This window comes from Acinonyx jubatus, chromosome B4 (assembly GCF_027475565.1).
Source record: "Acinonyx jubatus isolate Ajub_Pintada_27869175 chromosome B4, VMU_Ajub_asm_v1.0, whole genome shotgun sequence".
Taxonomy (NCBI): domain Eukaryota; kingdom Metazoa; phylum Chordata; class Mammalia; order Carnivora; family Felidae; genus Acinonyx; species Acinonyx jubatus.
In genome coordinates, this window is record NC_069387.1 from 27,152,501 (window position 1) to 27,175,579 (window position 23,079).

The 23,079-nt window shown below is 47.4% G+C and overlaps 1 protein-coding gene and 2 long non-coding RNA genes across 8 annotated transcripts in view; 2 read left to right on the plus strand and 1 right to left on the minus strand.

Moving 5' to 3' along the window:
- Positions 1-839: 839 nt before the first annotated feature.
- LOC128316311 (uncharacterized) lies at positions 840-15,943 on the minus strand. Its single transcript, XR_008299988.1, has 4 exons — positions 15,536-15,943; positions 15,337-15,449; positions 5,129-5,251; positions 840-1,807 (listed from the first exon to the last, which is right to left on the minus strand). It is a non-coding gene; the product is annotated as an uncharacterized LOC128316311 (long non-coding RNA).
- Positions 851-11,959, plus strand: LOC128316312 (uncharacterized). 2 transcript variants are annotated; one of them, XR_008299989.1, is made up of 3 exons: positions 851-1,262; positions 7,426-7,591; positions 8,717-11,959. It is a non-coding gene; the product is annotated as an uncharacterized LOC128316312 (long non-coding RNA). The 2 variants fall into 2 exon arrangements; XR_008299990.1 differs by having other exon boundaries at positions 8,722-11,959.
- A 158-nt stretch (positions 15,944-16,101) lies between the features above and the next one.
- SVIL (supervillin) overlaps positions 16,102-23,079 on the plus strand; it is a 231,358-nt gene continuing 224,380 nt past the window's right edge. For 2 of the 5 annotated variants that reach the window (XM_053225459.1, XM_053225463.1), the window contains exon 1: positions 16,102-16,451. The gene's annotated coding sequence lies outside the window, so the exon portion shown is untranslated. Of the gene's footprint in view, positions 16,452-16,520; positions 16,861-17,292; positions 17,430-23,079 lie in introns of those variants that run through there. The other 3 variants (XM_053225461.1, XM_053225464.1, XM_053225462.1) reach the window with 2 other exon arrangements.

Genomic DNA, 23,079 nt, shown 5'->3' on the forward strand with positions numbered 1-23,079 from the left:
TGCTATGCTGGTCTTTGGCCCAGAGAAAGTACTCACTAAAAATTAGCGGTTGGTAGATCATTTCGAACAACAGTGCCAATTGTCTGACTTGAACCCTTCTCCCTTGCTGTTCCGGTCCTGCTTAACATTTAAGCGAATACTTCACACTTACTCTTGCATTACAGTGATGTGAATGTTCAGCTCTCCTGCTGGCCTGCAAGCTTCATAGGATGGAAGCCAAGCTTTAGGCAGTGTTTGTGTCTACTGTTGTTTCTGCCCTCGATAAGCTGGACATTTCTTTGGAGAGAGGGTCACATGGCCGAATCACTGTGGAATTGTGACGAGTCCAACAGCAGAGACAGGTAAAGAGCTGAGCGAGGAGGGCTTACTCATGCCCACCTGGGAGTGTAGGTCAGACTTCACATATGAGGGTATGTTTCAGCTGAAGCTTGAGGTGTTACCGGCAGAAGAGGACAAGAAAGGACAGGGACCTCATATGCAAAGACAGGACTATGATGGTCTGGTGGGCAATGCTAAGGAGTTTGAAGTCTACCACGTAGAAATAAGAAGCAATCAAAAGTGTAATTACAGATCACACAGATTATTTGGGGGCAAATGGGTGATAATTTGGAGTAAATGGCTGACTGCTGTTCCTTGAAGGATATTTTTACTGTGAAGTCTCAATATGACAGGCATTGGCCTGCGGGTTGCTCTCTCATTTGGGGCCATTCCATCCTTTCCTGAGTCCCTTGCTCACTCTGAAATCAAAGGGAAAGTCCTCAATCTTTTCCCGTGCTGTCACAGTGACATTGAGACATGGAATCGAGGGATGGGAGCTATCAGCTGAAAAGACAGAGAGGTTCTAGCAGAGTCCAATAGAAGTAGGATGTGATTTGGGGGCCTTGACAGACAAAGTAGAGAGAGGAAGAGGAAGAAAAAGAAAGGGCCAATGACGGCAAAAGCAGTTACGTCGCCTCTCTCTGTAAATTGAAAAGACTTCAGCCTCAGGTGGGAGTTGGCTGGGCAGCACGAGCTTCTCCATGCCCTGGGAGTTCTGGGAAGAGAGAGAACGAGAGGTGGAAGCTTACAAAATCAGGCAGCAGACCAGAGCTGGGAAGAGAGGGCAAAGTCCTTCAACCGAGGACTAAAACAGAATTCCCGGGTCATCCCATAACTCAGCACAAACAATGGTGCCTCAAGATGGCTAAGACGCCGAACCCTAGGGCAGGCCCCACAGCAAGCTCATAAGGCAGCTTCCAGAAGAACCTGGGGTCATCACGAAGGTGAGTACCTTTTACAGACTGAGGTGCCCCAGGGATGATTTCTCTCTCTGTGTCTATATGCAGGCTTCTTCACAGTTGGATATTTGAGTAGCACAGTATGTTCTACTCATTAAATGTTTTATCCTGTTGAATCAACTTTATTGAGGTATGATTGTCATTCAGCAAAGCGCACCTATTTCAAATGTACATTTTGATGAGCCCCGACAAGTTTATATAACCAAGTAACCACTGCTACAATCAAGATGCAGAACATTTGCTTCACCTCAGAACATTCCCTTGTGTTGCTTCCCAGTCAATCCTTCCAGCCCCAGCTCCAGGCAACCACTGGTCTGCTTTCTGTCACTGTAGATTAGATTTGTCCTGTCTGGAATTTCACATAAATGGGATCATACAGTATGTACTTTTTGGTGTGTCAGGCTTCTTTTACTCAGCATAACAGTTTTGGGATCCATCCACGTCATGGTATATAGCAGCATTTCATTCTGTCTTTATGGCTGACTAGCCTTTCACCGCTTGACCACACCTCGGTATGTTTATCTATCCACCTGTGGATGAAATTAGGGTTGTTTCCACTTTTTAGCTGTTATGAATTAAGCTCCTATGAACATTTGTCTACATGTCTTTCTGTGGACATATGTTTTCATTTCTCTTGGGTAAATATTAGGAATAGGATTTCTGGGTGTTATCCTTTAAAGTGTGTTTTTGTAAGAAACTGCCAAACTCTTTTCCATAGTGGTTGCACAATTTTGCTTTCCCACCAGCAATGTATGAGAGTTCCCTGGCTCTACATCCTTGCCAGCGCTGGCTTCTGACTTGGTATGTCTTTTTAATCTTAGCTATTCTAACGGGTGGGGAGTTGCTTCTCTTGCATTTTTAATTTTCATTTCCCTGACAATTCAGGATACTGAGCATCATTTCATGTGCTAGTTAGACATTCTTGTATGAAATGTCTCTTCCAATTTTTTTAAATCATTTTTTTAGTGGACTGTTTGCTGTTAAGTCTGAAGTATTCTGGTGTAAGCACATTGTCATACGGATTGCAAATACATATATACAACTAGCACTCCGAAAAGACTATCACTTCCCCCATTAAATTACTTCGGCATCTTTGTCAAAAATCACTTGCCTGTACATGTGTGGATCTATTTCTGGACTCGATACTAATTCTTCAAATAGGTGTCTATTCAGACACCGTGCCAAACTGTCGTGTGTTTTTTTAGTTTTTAATGTGTATTTATTTTTGAGGGGGAGGGGCAGAGAGAGAGGGAAACACAGAATTGGAAGCAGGCTCCAAGCTCTGAGCTGTCAGCACAGAGCCTGATGTGGAGCTCAAACTCACGAAGAGTGAGATCATGACCTGACCTGAAGTCGGATGCTCAACCGACTGAGCCACCCAGGCGCCCAATAATACCAAACTGTCTCAATTCTTATTGCTTTAAGGTAAGTCTTGAAATTAGTTGGTATAAGTCCTCCAACTTTGCTCCTTCTATGTCAGAATTGTTTTCGGTATCTTTTACATTTCTCTCTAAATGTTAGAATCAGCTTGTCCGTGTATACATTTTTAAAATCTTTGGGATTTTATTTTTATTTATTGGGATTGCATTGATTCTATCAATCAAATTGGGAAGAACTAAAATGAAAACAACATCTTCCAACCCAGGGACCTAATATTTCTCTTCATTTATTTAGGTCTCCTTTATTCAGCAACATTTTGTAGTTATAATTGTTCTGACGTTGCATATATTTTACTAAATTTGTCCCTAAGTATTTCATGGTCTTTGATGCCACTGTAAATGGCATTGTTGATTTTAATTTCAATTACCAACTGCTCATTGCTAGTTTAATGAATGTTTTAATGGGACTTTCGGCTAAAATTATCCCATTTTGCAGTCATTAACAAAAGCACTGAGCAAAGGGTATATGCTATCTGGAAGTATTCTTGACACTATCTGAAGAAATTCACGAAGGGTGTGTGGATGGAAATTCTGACTTGACAATGGCTTGCCCTAAGAGCTGGTCCTCAAACAGGAGTTAGCCAAGATCACATGGGAGCCTGCATGGTAATTGAGTCATTCTGGAGAGCCAAATTTGGTTATTCTGACTCTGTGGGAAGAAGAATTAAGGGTTCTTGAGCAGTGGCTCACAAACTTCGGAGGAGAAGGAAGAAAGAAGTTCTTCCCCTAATCTTTTCAGAATCCCCTTGGCAATTTCTCAGAATCACTGGATGATTCTGATCCCCCATCCTCAGGCATGTATTTTCTTTCCTATTCCCACTGTGATCTCTGGCCACGTTATTGATGAGAAGACAGTGTATCTCTTGGTGGGTGGGAGTGGAAAACAGCTCTAAAGGACATGGGGTCATTTGCAATACGGGTACTTAGTGTGGGGTCCCGAAGAAAAGTCACTCTGAACCTGTAATTCCTGCTACAATGCTGACTTCCCCAATTTGCAACTGGTTCTGGTGGGACTGATTCAGTCCCTTGTTACAATGGAAATGTCCCCGAGGTGGTAACGTAAGTAAGTCATTATCAGTTAACACCTGAACCTACAAATAATCATCTTGGAAACCATCTATTATGCCCTGTAGATAGTGCTGGGGGACTTTTGATGGGAGGAGCATTGCAGAAGAGAAAGAAGAAGAAAAACTCTGGAACATTCATGCATTACAGATCAAGTTCAAAATATACCCAACAAGGGAAAAGGGCAAGGACAATGCACTGCTTTCTTCCTACTTGTAGGGACCACACAGTTGACTAATAGTCACTTCCTGTTAGCAGGACCTGTGGGGTTGACCTGCTTATCAGTTAAAGAAATAGAGGAATCTTCGGGCAGACTGTCCAAAAATTCCCCTGCATTAGCTTAACCGACTCCCATCCATCTTCCTAAGCTCGTCTCCACAGTACTTCCACTATGAGACCCATTCGCACGTTACCCACATTAGTAGCTGCCCCCTCCTTCCTGCTCACACACAACTTTATTCATAACTCAACTTTTGTGCTTTCTAGAATAAATCACAACTATTTTGTCTGCATGTCTCTCCCCAGCACTGCTCTGGGGGCAAGTCGCTTCAATGATCATTTTTTATTTCCATCTCAGACTTATCCTCTGATCTTCATTCCCCTAAAATCCAACTACCTCTTCTAACATCGGCCCTTGGGTCCATCCAAGGGACCTCAAACTCAAGGTATCCAAGGCCGAACTTACAACATCTCTTCCTTCTTCAGTGTTTGCTCTGTCTGGTGACTCACCTCTCTATTTCTCTGGTTGGACAAGCCAGAAATGTACGGTCATCCTTCACACATACGTCCCGATCGTTCTCCACACCCACATCATTCCATGATTTTACTTCCTAAATACCTCTAGACTCTCCTCATATTCATCCATTCTTGCTGTCATCACCCTAGACCAAGCTGACATCAACGTCTCTCCTGCACGCTTGCAATATCCTGATCTCCCCACATATTCTAGCCTGCCTCTCACCCATTTACCCCACTGCAGCCAATGTGATCTCTGCCCTGCCTATAACCCTTCGAAATCTTCCTTTACTCTGAGGAGTAAAGACTCAATCTCTAATGTCACCTACAAATAAATCCCTGTGTAGTCTCCAGCTGCTCACCTCACCAGCCACTTCTCACTTTCTATGCTCCAGCTGGCCTGCCCCTTTTCCTTCAGCTCCTACTTTTTTTAACTTGTTATTTTTAAATAATTTCAGACATACAAAAAATGGTGCAAAAATAGTACAAGGATTTCCTATATACCTTTCACCCAGCTTCCCTAAATGTGATCTTTCATAACCAGAGTGTAATGATCAAAAACAGGAAATTAACATTCATATGCAATACTGGCAACCAAGCTACAGATCTTACTTGGATTTCCAGTGGCTTCAGGGTCCAATCCATGACTCTGCCTGGCGTGTGAGTGTCATGTCTCCTTAGTCTGAATCTGGAGCAGTTCCCCACTCTTCCTTTGTTGTTTATGACCTTGACAACCTTGAAGAACACAAGACAGTTATCTAGTACAGTACCATAATTCTCAGTTTGGTTTTGTCTGATGTTTTCTCATGTTAAATTCAGGTTGTGCATAATTTGGCAAGAATATCACAGGTTATAATTCTTTTCAGTGTATTATATCAGGAGAGATGTGATATTACTGTCTCATTACTGGTGATGTTAACTTTGAGCTCTTGTTTAAATGGTATCAGCCAAGTATCTTCATTGTTAGTTACTCTTTGTGGGGGGCGGGTGGGAGAAGAGAAATTTTGAATCTGTGTGGATATTCTGTTTCTCTTTATGCTTTTACTCACCAATTTTATCATCAGTTGATGATTCTTGCATGCAATCATTATTATTGTGGTGTTTTTCGAATGGTGATTTTTCTATTTTCCTCATCCCTTTTACATTTATTAATTGGGATTCTACAGTAAGGAGGAGCTTTCCTCCCCCTATTTATTTATTTATTCGGTTGTTGATTATCACTGTGGACTGGTGGATATTTATTTTATTCTATAAGCTTTAATCTATTGCTTTCATTACTTATTTTGCAGCTTGAATTATCCCAAATTTTGGACTTGACCCTCTTTATTGCCCTAAAAGTAGCAAGTATGCATTTGCCACATGCTGTTCTGTTAGTATGGAATAATCTTTTAACCTCCCACTGTCATCACTGTTCCATCCCCAACTTCGTTGAGCAATAAATCCCTATAAAGCCTTCAGATTTCACCTCTGACGCCCATCTTTGGCAAAGCCTTCCTTGAGCCTCCAAGTTTCCAAAGCACTATTTACTTTTACTTCATAGCACTTAGAATATTTCAAAATTAAGTGCTTCTGGTGTGAACATTTCTAAGAGCAGGGATTGTATCTGTTTTAGCCTGGCACATTAATAAGCATTCAGTAAATTATTAATATTGAGTTCATGAATAAATGAACTTAATACCTGAAAGTGAATGGATTGAGATCTTTCTAGAAATGCCATATTGATGATTCATTTATACTCCAAGAGAAGATTTTCCCCTGAATCTCATAGATTCAGATAAGATATGGCTGACAGTTTGATACAATGGAGATTCATTAAAAAAAAATCATTCAAGTCTGACTCAGTGACTTGGATGGGTGTAAACATTATTGCTGGGATGGTCTCAATTCCATGCACATTGTCTCATAATTGTCTTTGCTTCTTACAAAGGTAAGAATATACTTACGTCCCTATCCCATGTATGACTTGTGTTATGAATTGTGGGGGGAAATGTGTGACTGGGTGCAAAGAGCTCTGTACAACCCATTGTTCTCTGACTCCTGATTAACTGTCATAAATTTATTTCATTCGGGACACAGCAGGTGACATATGATAAGTTAGATGTTGAAGCTTATACACTTAGAGTCAATTCTACTCTCTGTTCAAATAGGATTCTCACTGAACATATTTCATTTGGAAACTTGGCATACCAAGATTTCCTGATATCAGGACACAGAAAGCAGAGGCTACCAGAGCAGGCCTTTATTCAGGCAATCTGAGAATGATGCTCTGGGATAGTGTTCTGGTTTATTTTCAAAGCTGGTTGCTTAGATTCTCAGGTGGATGTAAAGATTCCACAGAAAATTTTTCTAACAGGTTGATGGCAGGTGAGAGTAGCTAAGCGCATCTGTAACCTAGCCCAAAGGACATCCCTGACCTCAGGGTTTTCAATCACCTGAGTCTGCCAGGTTTAAGGAAGGAATACAAAAAATATGACTTGGAAAATGATGAATTTCTCTGGGCAAAGTCTTGATAAAACAAGGCTTCTCTCTAACTTCCCCCTATATACTTAATTTGGGATGTTACCTGTCCATAAACAACCATATATAAGATTTACCCTATTTGAAAGCTAACGAGTTAGGCTACTACAGTTTCGTGAGTGCTGCCAGGGGACACGAGACTCCTGGGTCAGAGATAAAGGACCCTCTGTTATCCATAGCAAGAGCAGTAACTAGTATATCAGAATTTTTGCATCAAAAGGGTCAATTCCCATAAGGCGATGACAGCTACACACATAGTGGGTTGCATTACAGGAGAGGAACCATGTGCTTAAGGAACCCGACTCTTTTATAATGGGCACTAAGCATACCTACTTTGCTGTGGAGGGAGACTTTATTATACTGGATTGTAAGTATACCTGCCTTTGTTTCAGGGAAAGATATGATCTCTATTTCCCAGGGTGGTTGGAAATCTGCTGTTTGCTCCAGGGAAGACATTATCTCTATCCTCCAAACTGTTTGCTATAAAAACATCGTTGAAAAGATAGTGGAAACAAAAGGCAATCAGTGCATTGCTCATAAGATGTGCAGAAACAACAGGTAATTTTATTCCAACAGCATATTTTCTTCTCTCTCGTCTTACCGAAGCTCCACCCTGTGTATATACCTGAATGTTACTGATCTCTTTCTGACGACCTCTATACACATATACACACACTCACTAGAACTCATTTGTTCTCTGTCCCCGAATCCTTAGGACATTTTCCCGTGGTGTTGTGGAGCAATCTGTACGTGGGTACATTTCAGGCAAGGGCCAGTTGGTACAAACGCCTAGGAATAAAGTCATTTTGGTAGTGTTGGTGAATGGAAGGAGTCTCTACCACCCTTGATTTCTCGTATCCAGAGGAACTGGTGATAATGCATTATCACAGGCCTGGAACACTCAACAGATGTTACCTATTGTATTGGTAACATACACAAAGGTTTTGCTGCAGCCACAAATTATCTCAAATGTCAAAGTGTTTCTTTCTTTATCGTGCCACTTGTTCATTGCAAGTGGCCTGGAGGCTCTCTGCTCTGCCCTGTCCTTACTTCAGGACACAGGCTGGAGGGTCATCCATTAGCTGAAGTGTTGCTGGCATCTGGAGCAGAGGAAAAGAACTATCTGGAGAAACTAGCACAGATCATTAAATGCTCTGGCTCAGAAGTTGAACATACCACTTTAGTTCACAGGTCACGGGTCAGATCCGGTGACATGGCCCCACAAGGGACCCAACAAGTACCTTACTACCACGTGCTCAGAAGGCAGAGAGGCAGAATATTTGGGGACAGCATGATGATTACCATAGCTTTTATTACTGTCATTAAAAATTACAACAACATATCCTGCGGCGGGGACATTGTAACTGCCTATTCATCATTCTTTTGATATTTTTGGGGGGTCACAGAAAGCCTAATTTTATGTGTCTCCCCTTCCCCCCGTAGTTATGGGGCCCCCAGCGGAACATGATAGACACCCTCAAGGCCAGAGGCAGGCCTGACTGGTCAAGGGGCACTGCCATCCTGCTTGCCGGTGACTGCCTTAGGAATGAACACATGTAATTCAGGCCATTGGCACGCCAACAGAGGTTTTAAGTTCCTGGGGGCTCAGGGGAAACTCGTTTCTCAGTCTTCTTAAAAAGCTTCTAGAAATGACTTTTCTTTCTCCTCGCGGACATCGTCAAGCACAGATACGAGGCCTGGAACCAGCCGCAGCGTCTTCTTGCCGCCAACCCGAAGATGAAGCTGTGTTGCAAAAAGAACCCACAGGGAAGCAGACTAGAGCCATCGGACAGAGTGAATCCTAAACCCCTCTGGACTTCCCGCAAAGAAGCCTCCCTCTTGAAGCAAACAGGAAAAGAATTTTGTTACTTTTAGCGGAAAGCAACCTAGCAACACTGCTGTCTATCTTCCTATTAACTCTGGGAAAGAAGGGCAGTGTGGAGTGGGGTAGGAGCAGAGTTGGATGTGGCATGGATGGCAGGACACCAGCAGTGGTGACAATCAGATGCACGCGATGTCTAAGCCCTGCCACCAAGCCCATCCGCCACCACCCAAAAGCCTAGCTGTGAGCCCTGGCGACATGGGCATTGCGCTGGCCTGTTCTGTCTGCAACTGTAGCCTTAATCTCTTCGGAAAGATCCATTACACTGTCTGGAGGAAGGCACTCTTCTCGAGACCTGTGATTAACCCCAGATTTTGATCTTCAGTGCAGATTTCCTGCGAGTTCTCTCTGAGCCCTCTCGAAGGATGCGCCTCTGGGTTTAGCTACAACTTCCAAGACCAGGTCTTAAGACAGCCCTGTTAACTTGGCTGCAAACCTCCCGATGCGTCAGCCGTGCTGCCGCATACAGATGGCGTCCGAGCATCCCGGGAGAAGCCTTTCGATTTCCATAGGATCAGGTCGGGTGTTTGCAATGCGCTTTGCATCATGGCTACGCAAGCCTGTTAGCTTTAATTTACCGGAGTTTCGTTTCTTTAAGACTTTTCTCCAGTCATCTTCTCTAAGGCATATCAGGTTAGGGGCAGAAGGCACGTCTTAGATCAATATTCCCAGCAGGAAAAGGCTCTGCAGGCTTCTGACTGCATGGCTAGTCTTTTATTTCCTGTGTTGTTCCAGTTCGTACTGAAGGGGAGAGTTACTTGTTTCTTTATCCTGCCATATTAAATAAAATCCTGGTTTAGAGTTAGGCGAGGCTTTATAAGGAAGATAAAAGAGCTGTTTTTAATAAACAGGGTGGAATGATAAGGCACGTCTTCTCTCGGCAGCATTCAGTAATACAATCCGAGCACCAGGATCTCCAGCTACGTGGAGGATCGTTGTCCACGGGACTGATCAACCAGCTGTTTGCTGTCCCACCCAGAAAGAGAACGGGAGGGAGCGTTCGAATTGTGGCATTTAGGCGTGGGGTTCGACTGGGCTTTGAAGAAGTTCAAACCAGCACAGGCGGTTGTTGGGCTGGGGCATGTCCAGTAGGGGTGCAGCGAGCACCTGCTGTGGGGGGCGGACCATCCCGGGGCTCTCATCTGTCGTGTGAAAGCAGAAACGATCGCCGGACCCACGCTGCAGTGGGGAGAGATCGTATTTTTCGAAGTCACTCAGGTGGTTTTGTGCTGGCAGCAAAATGAGTGTTTACTTTCTGAAGCCAACAGTTCATGTAACAAGCCCCTTAGCATGCTAGCAGAACATCTCTCCGAGGTTTTCCTCGTGTCTGTCTTCACTGGCTAATTTCGATGCAATTTCGAGGCAAGACTTAGCCTCTTATAGGTATCCCCTGGCACCTCTGTTTTCACTCCTCTGCTGACACAAGACACCATGAGAGACGCCTGAACCCAGGCCCTGACGTGTGGCGGAATATTAGCTAAGCAACTCTGGGGATCCTGGTCATTACTTAGAAGGGAAACCCAGGGGAAAATGAAGTTCGTTTTAGTCAAGGCAGAGGAGGGCAGCCTGCAAGGGGCTTACGGTCTGTTGGGAAAGGCAACATGTAAGGTGTAACTCCGACGTCCTCAGGCTTCACCTATCGGTGACTACAAAATATGACTATTTCCTTCGTTATCTCAAACACAAAGATGCCAGGCTACGACTCTCTACCTACTGTCTGGCACAGGGACGGAGAAGCCCAGCAAAAATCTGTTGCGAAATACATGTGCAACGTTGGTGAGGACGCAGCATCGACAGACTGCCGACGACACTGGCAGAGTCTCATGGGAGTCTCATTCTATAAGTGATCAGCCCAGAGAATGCTGGCTGAGGTCTTCACTTCTAATAACCAAGAACAGTACTCAGATTTATTAACCACTTACCATGTTTGAGGTATTGTCCAAAGTTCTTTACAACAGTCCTTACAAAGGGTTCCCTTATTACCTCAGGTTATAGGTGAGGAAACTGAGGAACAGAGAGGTTCATAACTGGCTCAGTGTAACACAGCTTTGAACCCGATTGGGTTGGCGTTGCAACCCCCGGAGAGTGGAGAGGCTGGTAGACGAGAGTGCTCAACTGAGAAATTGGCTGCGGCCAACAGGAGGCCGGAAGGAGGGAGTGACAGGCAAGGCAGAGACTAGGCAACAATCGAGTAGGCAAAGGATGAAGAGTCACTACCAATTTTAGTCTTTGGAAAAGAGCTGGCAGTGCCCAGAGACACCCCAACATGAAGGAAATGACTGCATGGCCTCCAAGGGAAGCGACTTTGAAGGAGATGGGCAACTTCTGCTAAGCTAGCTCTGCCCCACCTAGGTTTCACTTTTTTTGGAATCTCCCATCACACATTCCTCTTCTAGTAACTACCCAAACCGCAGCTAATTTTCAAGGTATTAAAAATGGGTTTGTTGACCCATTTTTGGGTTCTGTGTAAAATTACACAGAATAAGGAGTGGAGGGGGGTGAAATATAGCTAAAGAATCATCTCTATATTTCAGGGAGAAAACTCAACTGACACCCATCTAGTTGTTTGGGTAGTTGAGACATGGCCAGTGTTAAAATGATATCAAAGACTATTTCAGCCTCCAGGAATTTTTCAAAACCACATTTTTTTTTTTTTTTTTTGCCGACCCATCCTGTGGTGTGTGTGTGTGTGTGTTTTGCTTGTTTGTTTGCTTGTTTTATCCTTTGTTTTCCCAAAAGCTGAAGAAGAAGAATTTCGAACCCGTCTTAAAGTTTTGTTTAAGTTCATGCTTGTCATAGTCTGACTTATTTCAGATTTTGTCCACAATTCAAACTCAAAATATAATTCTATAATAATATTCATGGCCAAGTGTCTTTCTACTTAGAAGCCAAAGAGTAGAGAAGTTGTCTTCTAGAATTTCTTTTTTATTGTAATTTTGGCTACCTCCAGTCTACCCTGTCTGTCTCTCTTTTGAAAAATCTTGTCTACCTTTCCCTGGCCCAAATTTTTATTCTTCTATTCTGTTCAGGCCAGAATGACTTAAGCAATAGTAAAAAAAAATAGTAGGAATATGTATTCTTTATTTACATGGCAACCCTCTTTTACAGATTCTAAACTTTAGACCAGGGAGTGAGAACATTTGCCTTCTAAATATTTGTGGGCTGGATCTAGGTTCCTTGGTTTAAGGCATTCAATACGGATGGGAATACTTGACATAACACTCAAGGTTATAGTTTTCTAAGTGTCACTTGTTATTTTCCTTTGTTACATAATCCTATCTCATTTCTGCCCCTCTCAAAATAGGCTTTCCAGACTAGTGGACTATCAAGATTAGAAAATTTGACTCTTCAACTGAACACACTGCTTTGGGCACTGCAGATAGCTCTGGGCTTCTTATATTTCCAACTCAGAAAAGTGGTACTTTCATTTTGGCGAAGGCTAAGTTAATAACATACTTGTGATTCTGGAATATTCACGATGGAAACCGGGTTAGGAAATCCCATGTCACAGTTCCTCTTGCTCATGTTTGGAAACCTCAGGGAACACCAGCAATGTCTGGCGACAAACCAGGCCTCCCCCTCTTCTCTGTGTCACTGATCCCATTTCTTACTCGCTGTCAGATTCCAGCCAAGAGAACCTCCCACACACATCTTGCACATGTGGGCCCAATCCCCACACATGCAACAGTCAATAAAAGCATTTACGAGGCACCTACTGTGTGCTGAGGGGGGACTGCGTGTCACTGTCCACTCAGCCAGTTCCTTGAGTAAAAAAGTGGCTCAGAATATCTTTCCAGAAAATGTTCTCTGCTTAACACCACCCTCTCTAACATCTCCATTAGAACAGTCTGGAGAGCACAGCTCCAGCACTGCCTAAGACACTGTTGTGCTAGCTTTCTGATCATGACCCACAGGAAGGAATAAATTTGATGACACAACAACCCTGCACGCGCGCGTGCGTGCACACACACACACACACACACACACACACACACCTACACACCCCTTATAAATACAGTTAACCAAAACAAAAGTTTTGGGGTGCCTGGGTAGCTCAGTTGGTTAAGGATCCAACTCTTGGTTTTGGGTCAGGTCACTATCTCACGGTTTGTGGGTTTGAGCCCCTCATCGGGCTCTGCACTGGCAGTGTGGAACCTGCTTGGGATTCTCTCTCTCAAAAACAAACATTTAAACAAAACAAAAGACCCAGAAAAGTTTCATGAAAACAATACTTACTATGTAGTATGCACTTGACTATTTTAATTCTAATTCTATTGCATAAAACAAAAATACTCATCTTCACCCACAAAATTTATCTCATGACCGACAGTTTGAAAAACTGTAGGGAACCCTGGGTATTTAGGAAGCATAGAAGCTAATTAGAGATTCTAAAGGCTGAATATCTAATCCAAACAGGAGGTGATTTAAGAGTGTTCACCCAGTATTGTCAGAAAAGTGAACATTGCTCCAAGTAAGGTATTTGCAAGCAAATGTTAAGTTTGACCAGATCCTCTGAATGCCTAATAATTAATTCATTCCTTAAAGCAAACTTTTCCCCCCAAGCATCCAGTCCGATCTAGACTTCAAGCATAGAAAAAAAAAATGGCTGACGTTTTGTCTTCTAGGATCTCCTGGTTTTAAGGAGGACACGGAAAAGTGACTCAGTAATTATGCCCCGGTGTTCTAAGGGCTATGTCTGAGACCCACATGGGGTGCTCTGAGAGGATCGAGGGGGCCCCTGATTCAGAAAGAGGTGGCCAGGCTTCCTGGCGCTGATGACTTCCTGGAGGAGGTCGGAGGAGGTGTGACACCTTCTCTCTAGACCAAGAAAATCCTAAGTATTTGTGTTCTTAGAGAGCATGGAACCTCTTGAATCTGCAGGGCATTGTAAGGGGTCCCAGACCACAGTGAAGGGCACAGATGCGAAAATGATCAAACATGAGCCTCTGGAGAGAGGCGAACAAAGAAACTTGAAGTTTTCTCCTGAAACACCAAGGGGATCGATTGAGTGGTTTTAAGAAGGGCAGAGAATAACCAGCGTTCTGTTTTTGAAAGATGCCTGAAGACGCAGTTGAAGAGGACACTGGCCTAGAAGCCATGCTGGAGCAGAGGGTCTAGTTTGGGGTCCAGGGTCAAACGTCAGAGGAGAAACAGTACCAAGGGGCTTGGCTGAGGTAACGGTGGTGGGAATGAAGAGGGCGGGCCTCTGAGAAACATCAAGGACGCAGTGGCAAGTGGACTAAAGCAGGTCACATCTTGGATGGCTCCCAGGTTTCCGGCTAGCACGACGGGAGTGGATTTGAGTCATCCACTCAGATGGGGAAGGCACGCACGTAGAGGACAAAGCTGGGGGGCAGAGTTCAATGAGGGACATACTGAGTTTGGAGCGTTATGGTGATCCAATAGCCATTTGGATCTGGGGCTTGGGGGGAAGTCTGGCCTGGTGTTAGATGAAGCCAGAGGGCAAAGATAGGAAGGAGGACCAGCAGAGGACCGGGGACCCAAATTCAGGGCAATTACTGATTTGCCGGAGGTCAGTCATTCCCATGACTCTGGTTAGTGTGGGGTCGGTGCAACCAGCCCTTGTCCTCGCTTCGCTTCCTTCCTGTCTTCTCTAGCCGTAAGTACTTCAGAGCTCTCACAGATAGCAGGGGGGGATGACGAGAATTTAACATATTTATCTAACACAGTCCTTCCTCTAGAGCCTTCTGGAGATGACATGGGGGCCAGGAGGAGGGCCCAGCTCTGACAAGGCAGAACAAAGGTAAGGGTGACTAGTATCTAGTCATTAACAAAAGGTAGAGGGCTAGTTCTGTGCCATGATTGCTGGGTAGGGCTCCCAGACTCCCAATGGATTCCTAATAGTCATTTCACACCCTAAGGTGCTGTCTTCCACGGGACCATATGCTCAGTTGAGAGGGTTGTTTCCTAGATTTTCAGCCCTTCCAGCTGTGACGCACAGCACCCAGCTATTGGTATGCGAGTCCAAAGGCCCAGCCTACATGGAGGGCACAGGGATGGGAAGGCAGAAACCCAATTTCTGTTCTAGGCTCTTAGGGGTAGTGAAGCTCACTGTTAGGGGCTGAGGTGTATCCCCTCAAAACTCATCTGTTGAAGTCTTAACTCCCAGCATCTCAGAATGCTCAGAATGTGGCCGTATTTAGAGACAGGGTCTTTAAGGAAGAAATTAAATTAGAATGAGGTTATATGGGGGAGCTCTAATCCAGCATGACTGGTGTCTTTATAAGAGAAGATGGCCATCTGCAAGCCAAGGAGAGAGGGCTCAGAAGAAATCAACCATGCCAACACCTTGATCTGGGACATCTAGCCTCCAGAACTGTGAGAATATAAATTTCTGTTGCGTCGGCCACCCAGTCTGTGGTGCTTTGTTATGGCAGCCTTAGAAAACTAATATACTCACCTTTTGCTGCTACACACATAGGCTTGGCGCGTACTCAAGAGGAAAAGTAAGAGTCTAACATTCCGAGGAAAAGAGGCCGGGGTTGGAACGAAATGAAACGTGAACGCTAGCTCCTGAAACAGATAAATAGCACAAGTAACAAGTATCAATTTATCTCCTGCCTTGCAGATTACCAAGTACTTGACACGCCTTAACTCACTCGATCTTCACGACTGCCTCAGCATCACCTGGGAACTTGTTAGAAATGCAAAATCTCCGGCCCTTGGAAGACTTAAAGCGTCAGAAAGGGGAGGTTGGACGGATGAGGTGGGGAAGGCAGGAGCCGACTGTGCTTTACCGAATCTCCGGGGATTGTGATTGGCTGAAGTGTAAAGTGTGCGAACCGCTGAGATAGGTTACGATCCCCCCTCCCCCACCCCCAGTCCAGAGGCGCCGTTCGGTGGGGTGACGTGATTTTGCCACCCTTGTGAGTGGCTCGGCAGGTACAGTCTCCTTGACAACTGGCCCAGAGTTCCATGGACAGCAACGTTCGCACGCGTTGGTGGCTTTTATCTCCCGAATGACTGGAAAGTCAGAGCGGCCGCTCGGGGTCTCTAAGGGTAAGCTGCGTCCCTCTGGCTCGCGGGCCGAGCGGCTGGGGCCGGGCGAGAGTCCCGGGAGCCCCGGAGCCGCCAGGCGCGTGCGCGTGCGCGCGTCCCCGGGCCCGGCCCGCACGGGTGCGCGCCGAGGGGGTGGGTCGCGCCGCCCCGCCGGCCTGGCGCGTCGTCCGAGCCACTCAGAGCGCCCGGCAGCCGACACCCGGGGGCCCTACAAGTAATACCCGGCGTCCGCCCGCCTCGCCGGGACTCGCGCGCCCGCACTCGGGGACGGAGGCGCCCGGTCCGCCCTGACCAGCCTGGCAACTTGCTGTGCTCCGGCTGCTGCGGCGACTCCGCCGGGCTCTCGCCCAGAGCCAGCCAGCTGGGAGACTGTGCCGCCGTCGCCCAAGTGCCGAGCCAGTGCGCGCCCCCCGGCCCGGCGCCCCTGCGGAGCGGCCGCCACCTTCGTCGCCGCGGGGAATTCTGTGCTGGGGGCCGGCGCGGCAGGTGGGCGACCGCGGACGGCGAGCCGAGCGGGTGAGTGGGGTCGGGAAGTTGGGGGGCGAGTGTGCACGCGCCCCGCGGTAGGACGCGGGCCCTCACGTGTAGGTTTCCTCTGCCCCTCCTCTCACGCCCCTGCAAAGTTTCACTCAGGACCGGGGAGGAGGGGGATAGGCTAACCTGCTGCGCCAGTGTTTACTCTGGCGAAAGCGCCAGTCATTCGGACAGCCACTCCTCCCGGCTGGGTGAGTGACACCGCGGCCCCCGGCCTCCGACCCCAAGCCGGACCCTGGGCTCGACCTGCACCCAAGGGCCTTCGTAGCCCCGGGGCTGCGGATGCGCCTGGCTCGCCCTGAGCCGCTTGCTAGTCCTAGGACCCGGGGGGTGTGACGGGCCACCGCCTCTTTAATTCGGGCAGGAGACACAAACTTTGTTTTCACTCAGTGTAAGTACCTTTCCAGTGTTTGAAAACTAGACGTGCAGACGCGATTCATGGTGGTTTCTTCGGGACATCCCCGGGGGCCGGGCTGGCCCGGCTAGCCCGCAAGTGGGGGACTCCGGGCGTGCCCAGTGGCCCGGGAGCGTGAGGACACCTCTGGTCCTCTTCGCCTGGGTTCTGGCCGCCGCCCGGGCACGGCGGCCAGGATGGAGTGACCTCGCGGGAGTGAGCTCGCGAAGGAGTGACCAGCGGGGTGTCCTGCGCTCGGGTGGGCTCCTTCCTGGGTTCCGACCCGCTGCCCTGCTCCTCGCTCTGTCGCCAGGGCGCTCCCGCTGGTGGCCCGGCAGAGGGCGCCAGCTCCCGATCGCTGCGCGGGCCGGCGGAGGGGAGGGGACTTGTTCGAGCCTCCAGGTAAGGAGCGTAGTGAATCATCCCGAGAGGGGGGACCCGATCCTCGCTCGCTGAAAAGAGGCAGGGAGTGGCCGTGCCGCTGTTAGGAAGCCTGGGCTGCCGCGCTGCTGTCCGGCGGGAAGCGGCGATTCTGCCACCCGGAGGTCTGGGGAAAGCTCCGGAAGGTGAGGAACGTCCCTCCGCGCGGTGGCCCCAGGGCAGGGAACGGCAGCGTAGGTTAAGGCCGGCAGGCACTAGGACACGCCGCCGCGCGCCCTTCTCGGGGCCGGGAGGTGGGACCAGTTTCACTGTGGCTCTGGGCGGTCCTGCTGGGGGCGGCGACGGGAACCTGGGAGCCGGCGGCCGATTCCCGGGCGGCTGCGATGGGGTGCTCCCGGCGGCCCGCGGGGTCCCGGAGCAGTAACAAAGGCGCGGCGCGGCCACCGCTCCCACCCACTTCCGTCCCCGGGGCGCCCTGGCTTGCGCCGCCCCGAGGTGCTGGCCGGGTCAGGATTTCCCTCTGCGGAGTTTCGGGAAGTTAGCTCCGCGGCCCGTTACGACGGGAGCAGGGGCGGGGAAGGGGGCGACCCGAGGAGGTGCACGCGTGTGTTCCGAGCTGCGACACAGCCTGTTTCCTCTCCCCACTGCACGAGTGGCGAGAGCTGCTGTGGCTCCCGCGCCCCTCCTCCGGTCCCATGGTCGCGCCTCCGCTGGGCCCGCGCGGGTTTGAAGTCCCCGCGCGACGCGCGGGGCCAGCCGCCAGTCCACGCCCCTCCCTGCGGATTCGGGTGGCTTGCGGGCTCCCGGAAGGGAGTGGTTTAGGCCCCCGGGGCCCGCCAGCCGCCGCCGCCGGCACCCTGAGTGGAGCTCCAGAAGGCGGTAATTGCATTACTGTGAGTTAGCGGCCGGGAGGCTCCAGTCCAGGCCGCAATCTGGGTCAGGTGCGGGGTTAAGCGCTTCTGGCGACGGCATTACGGCTCTGGTGAAGTCTGACAGTTTATTGCACTAGGAAGTTCCTCGTGCACCATGGGAGCAGGACGGCAGGGCAAGTTAAGAGAGCCCCTTGTTTTCCCGGAGCTTGCGGGAACTTCTGCAAACCGAGCCTGTGCACAAGTACCGTCACGGAAAGGGCCTGGGCGGCATCTCCAGCACGCCCCCGAAGTTCGGGGCGCCTGAGGGACAGGAGGAGGTGCTGCTGAAGAGAAGCCCAGAGCACTCTGGCCGAGGTGAAACCCTACCCCCCAAGTAATCAATGGATAGAATTCACATGCTTTCTTATCTTATCTGCCTCCACCCCCTTGTGTTGTAAGGAAAGGGCAGGAACTGGTTTTTACACAGTGCCTAACTGATGAGAGAATCTTCACACACACTTTGGAAGGATCTTCACCATTCTCTTTGCAGCCTCACAGCCTCCTCCTCCGAGGCGTTAGAATTGGATAGACTTTCTACCTATTGCTGGCTTTGTTAGGGCCAGCACCTCAACTAAACCAGCTCTTGGGAGTTTAAGGTACATGACCACAAACAACTAAGGCTTCTTCCAAAACCTTTAGGATTGTCTGACAACTGCAGAGTCAGAAATAGCTGTCCTGTGCATTAGATGATGTCTCAGGAGGCAGGTGGTCCTGAGGCGGGAGCTCCGCTTGGCATGAATCTCTGTTTCCAGGAGCTCTGTCTACCTACCCTGTTTAAGAGGTGTGACTTCACCACTGGGCTGGATATTGTGTGTAAAATTAAGTCTGCCTTGGAAATATGGCCAACCTTAATTAACTGCCTAATGAGTTAAAACTCAGATGGCTTTTAGGCGTCTAACAGCATGGTTTGATATGCACACGTTTATGCATCATTGAGCTCAAGTTTGTAATATGGGATGTTGGTATTGCCTTGAATGCACTTAAAACGTATTGCCTTAAAGAAAGATGTTGTTTTAAGCGCCTGTGACTCAGAACATCCTAGGGCAATGGCAGTTGTGGAGTCGGCAAGGCATGATAATTAAGGGCAAGCGCCTGAAGTCACAATGGCAGGCTTCAAACGCCACCTCCACCATTTATAGCTTTGTAATATTTGGCAAGTTGCTCAGCCTTTCTGAACTTCATTTTCCTCTTCTAAGACGGGGATAATAAAAACACCTCCTGGTTCGAAGCTATGAGGGTTAAATTTGATAATCCATATACCGTACTTAGCACAGAGTCTAGCACATGGTAGCTGCTCAACAGATACTAAGTAATAACCACGATGTTTAAGAGCAGAATCTTTCTTTCTTCCCCTGTCTCCTCCAAAGAGGTAAAATGGTTATTTGCCTTGAACTCACTATTCGTCTTAGTTAATACTGCAGTTCAGTGCAGTTAGTGATTCCTCTTTTGGAATCAGCAGCTGGGGGTGGGGTTGGTAAGCAATGGAAAATTTTGTCTAGTTGCCCAAGGAATTTACAAGGGGCTCCGGAACTACAGGGCTTTCTTCCTAATTTTACCACTGTATAATTTTGTGGTCAGCCCTCTGGCCATTTATCTTTCCTTTCAATTTGAAGCCAGTATCCTAATGGCCAGGATAACAGGACTTAAGGAAAAGAAACACACTCAAAACCAAACACACTGGAGCAAAGGAGGCAACCATTCTCATTGCTCATCCACGAGCCTTTTATAACACTAAAGAAAAATATCCGCTTCTGTGAAACTTGTTCTGGGCCAGTCTTGGCAAGAGGGAACATTTCCTTGGAAAACAGAGTATTTTTTTGGAGTCTGTTTAGAGGTGAGGCACCAGATTGGTGGAGAAGGGAGGAGAGTTTGAGATAACTTCTCAAACATTTGCTCAAATATGGCAAATGAAGCATGATCTGAAAATGGTCAAACTAACTTGGAAACTGACACAGAGGTAAGGAAGGCCATGCTCAGGCCCAACAACCAGTGAACGATCAGTATTACTCTTTCCTATGTTAACCACCCCCCCCCCCCAAAGCTTTACACTTAGCAGATATAAGTGGAAAAATAGTTTTTTATGTCAAGTTGGTTTTGAAAGACCTCTTTACTGTTGCTATTTCATGGTTGTTGATTTTGCTTGTGCATGTATCTGGTAAACAGTTAATCATGGGCAAAAGCACCAGAAACCTTATAATGTCATCAAACACCACCCTCCTGTGAAAGTGATTGCCAAGAAGTGCATAGGTCTGGGGTCCAGGGAGGGTTTGCCATTTAAAACATTTGAGAGGCTTTACCTTTGGGTTTGAAGCGCAGCTTTCTCCCACACTGGAAAACGAGGAGCTGCGTGTGTGTAACCAAGAGACAGCACGCAAAGGGTTAGGAGCAAGGTTTCCGCTTTTGTGCATCTTACTCCATTTGTAGCCACTTGTTGTGGCCCTGGCTGCAAAGAAAGACGCAGCTGCGGGGCATGCGCCAGACCTGCCCTGGGCTGTCGCTTCCATTGTACGGAGATGAACAGGCAGCGTGTTATTTTGGATCACATAGCAGCTTGCTCAAAAGCATCTTGCATTCCCCAGCTGTTTCACAACTTCTACGCATATGGGAGAGAACTTACCAGCTGCTGGGGCAACTGTACTTACATTTGCTGCTTTTGTGCAGTAACCAAGGAAGGTAAAAATCCAGACGCCTTTGTTAAACTGTAGCCATTGTCAATAGTCTTACTTGTTTCTGTTAGGTCAATGTTATTCTAGATGCAATCTTTCAGGGGAGAAGGTTTACAAGGAAATGTCAGAATTAACATTTTTTTTTTCTTTTCTGAATACATTTTTTCCAGGGATCCCCAGCCTGTACAGTTTTTTTCATACTTAAAACCACACTGCTTTTGTATTTCACGGACTGACAAAGGAATGGGTTTGATATTAAAATTGTTTTTTTTAACTGACATCTGAATCGGGCTTTAATTGTATACGTTTTCCTTTGTAGGAAGTACATGAGAAAGACAAGGTGTATTCAGACAGGGCTTTTGTGTTTTCAGAAGATTAGGTTATTTTGCATTTGCTAGAGCTGGAAGGTGCTTTGCCCACATCCCTCATCTTATCCATGAGAAAACTCGAGTTTCTGAGAAGTTATTACTTATCCAAGATGATTTGGCTCTTTGGTTTAATTCAGCAAATCTTGTGTTGCGTGTTTACAACGTGGCAGGCCTAGAGAACCTATAAAGATGACTAAGGGCTTGAGCCCAGCCTGGGATGGATTCACAGGTCAGAAACAACAGGTGGAAACCCATGCTTGTATTGGAGGCAGCATCATTTTTTGTGAAGGTACCTCTTCGGGCACTGTTTTGTGTAATCATGTCGGTGTTGTAATCCTGGCAGCTCAGATAAAGCCAGAGTAGCCAGCTGACCATCTAAAATCGAGAAGGAGAGTCTGTGTGCAGGTAGATGGAATTGGCATTCTATGGTTTATGCATTTGGAGTACGTGTACTAGAGGGGGAAGCCTTGGGCCCGTGGAGAGAGTCCCCTGACTGCTGCTCACTACTCAGAAGCCTTCTGCCCTCCTAATCACTGTGCATGGAAGTGAATAAATGCTCTGTAGGAGCAGCGGCATAAATCACAACGCTTTATTAGGATCAGTCAGCTGCAATCCCTTTGTTCTATAAAAAGGTTATAAAATAAACCATAATCACTTGGACATGTATAAAACCCAGACTGAAGCTCATCTAACTCTTAGGGGCTCTTGCACTAGAAACCGCTGCTGCTTCAGATCCCTGAGCGACTCATAGTTGCTGAGTTAGACCCATAGTTCTAAGCCCTTAATCCCCCTGGTGCTCCATTTACACGGCCACACATCTTTCACTTGGTCCCTTTTCACAGCAGTATTCCATTTGTGCAGTGTTTCTATTTTCAGTTGGTGTTACTGCCATTTGCATTTGTGATTTTCAAGAGCTTTGTTTGGTTCCCAGGGCTGATGGCCACGGGGCTTTGTATTGCAGAAGAGGAAACTGAGGATCAGCCACTGAGGGCCTTACCTGGGCTGGAATTAGAATGAAAATCTCCTGACTCACAACTCGGTGCTCTCACTGGCTGAGTCCTGGAAGGATCAACTGGTGCCAAGCTAGAGGTTGACTCACCCCCTTCCTGAGGCTTCCTTGTACGACTCCCAACTACCATGGTCCTCGCTGGGGTGTTCACTGGATTCTTTCCCTGGGGTGACTCTCTTCCTCATTACATTTCGTTGCGCATTGTAATTGTTCTTATCATACTGTGTTTTTAAGTCTTGGGTCTGAAGTGCAGTTGCGAGCTTTCTAACACACGCATTCCTCTTTCCTGTCACTCATATTCACACACACACACACACACACACACACACACACACACACGCTTAGAGGCACAGCATGGCTGTTGGACCCATTACCCCTTCTTCAACCAGCTCAGCGCCTTTCAGAAGATGACTTCGTATTTGCTGTATCCAGATGTTTATTCCTGTTTGATGGTGTGGTGCGCTACACCGTTCCCGCCGGCTGTCGGATACCAATGGATGCTCATAGTTAACCTGTCTGGTCTTTTCTATAAGGGGCCTATTGGAAAATGAGCCATCGCTCCTTGGGAATGGTGACCATGCTGTTCCTTCAGCGTTGGGCTCCTTACAGGTTACAAACAACAGCTCTCTCCCTGTAGGAGGAAGAAGGTGATGAACTCAGAAGGGCTTCTCCATCCCAACAGCTCAGCCCCCAAACTTTGGCAGCTTTGTCCTCCTCTCGGACCCTTTGTTTTCTCTCTGATACACTGCCCCTCCTGCTCCCGCTCGGTGGCTGCCGCCCAGCCACCTCCTGGCAGTCCTCGGTTTCAAGTGTCTCAGGGACACTTCGCCTTGGATGCCCTTATCTCCATCTGTCATTGGTGTTTAATTGCTTCCCCCCAC